The sequence below is a fragment of the Amblyraja radiata genome, chromosome 3 (genome assembly GCF_010909765.2).
Source record: "Amblyraja radiata isolate CabotCenter1 chromosome 3, sAmbRad1.1.pri, whole genome shotgun sequence".
Lineage (NCBI taxonomy): Eukaryota > Metazoa > Chordata > Chondrichthyes > Rajiformes > Rajidae > Amblyraja > Amblyraja radiata.
Window position 1 is genome coordinate 73737684 of NC_045958.1, and position 1463 is coordinate 73739146.

The following is a 1463-nucleotide window of genomic DNA, read 5'->3' on the forward strand; positions in this document are numbered from 1 at the left end:
AATCTGAATCTGAATCTGAATCTGAATCTCAGAGGCTGGTTGCATGAGGGAAAACCTTGTTTATAATTATGGAAATTCCCAATCATTTGAACCACAGATCAAAGTGCTGTTTATTTAATGTTGTTGTAACAGATTTGTCTGATGACAATATTTCTCGGAAGCCAGGAGCTTGCAGTTGCCAAATAGCTTGGCAAATGTAAATGTTGCTAATCCAAGCACAATTGGATGCAGAGAGCTTGATACCAGTACACCACATACAACCCACTGAGATTCAATTCCCATAGCCTGCGATAGATTAGCCTCTCAAACTTTAAAGAAAAGATACATGCAAATTTGTCAGTAAAGAAACATCTCATCGATGAAGGAATTTATTTTGTAAAAAAGATGCAACAAAATCACCTTTCCTTATTGGAAACAAATACTTTGAACCTTTAAATTGAACAGATTATTTCCTTAAATTACTTCAATAGCTGTGCTGAATAAGCACAGTATGACAATTTGCAGTTTTTCATTTTGTCATCCAAAATAGCACAAAGCCAAATGCACAACATATCCATATTATTTTTAACAAGATTTGAAAGGGATTTAAAGCATCTGGTCTGTTCAGGTAAAGAGCCCAATTGGCAAGATAGATCAGCATCTATAGCCTTTGATCAGAGTTTTGGATTTAAAAATATTGTCAAGTTTTCACTCACTTATTCAATCTATTTATATCCTCTTGCAGAATCCAATTATCCTCATTTACAGCATGGCCACCCATCTACTTTTCTGAATTTGACAAACATGTGCACTGTTCCCTTATACACTTATTAGCGACTTTCTCCAGGTCATTAATGCAAATTGCAAATAACTGATCCTTGGGGTTTCCACGTTATATCTTTTCAGGCAGGAAAAAGACCCATTTGTTAGGGTTCTGTCTTCTGTGAATGACGTCAGACAAAGGAGAAATTGGAAAATAGGTATCTTGTTATTGAATTGTAGGGTTGGGTTAAGAGAGCAACCATTAAGCTAACCAAACGTTCCATATAATTAACCACTGATGATGCTGCAGTGATTTTCAGAATATTGAGGTGGCATGAGATTGTAAAGGGTGTTGAACAGTTTAAATTGAGAAGTTCTATTTCCTCCAATGTTGGACACCAGAGAATAACCATAACCAAGCTACTTGCATTTGCCTGCATTTGGTCCGTAATATTCTAAACGTTTTTTTGTCCACTTAACTGTTCAAATGTCATTTAAACATTTAAATCTTGATGTACAGGAAAGACATTTAGGCCAAGTGCCAGCTCCCTAAGATGGCTCATTTCTCCATACTTTAATAGTAGGATCGTGGGAATTTATTGTGAGAACACACTATTTTAGATGATTATTTACTAGGTAGCGAGGTTATGGCCTATTGCTCTGCAAAAATGTCCTTGAAATCTACTGTCACATGGATCCAAAAGAATACAAATATCTGGTCA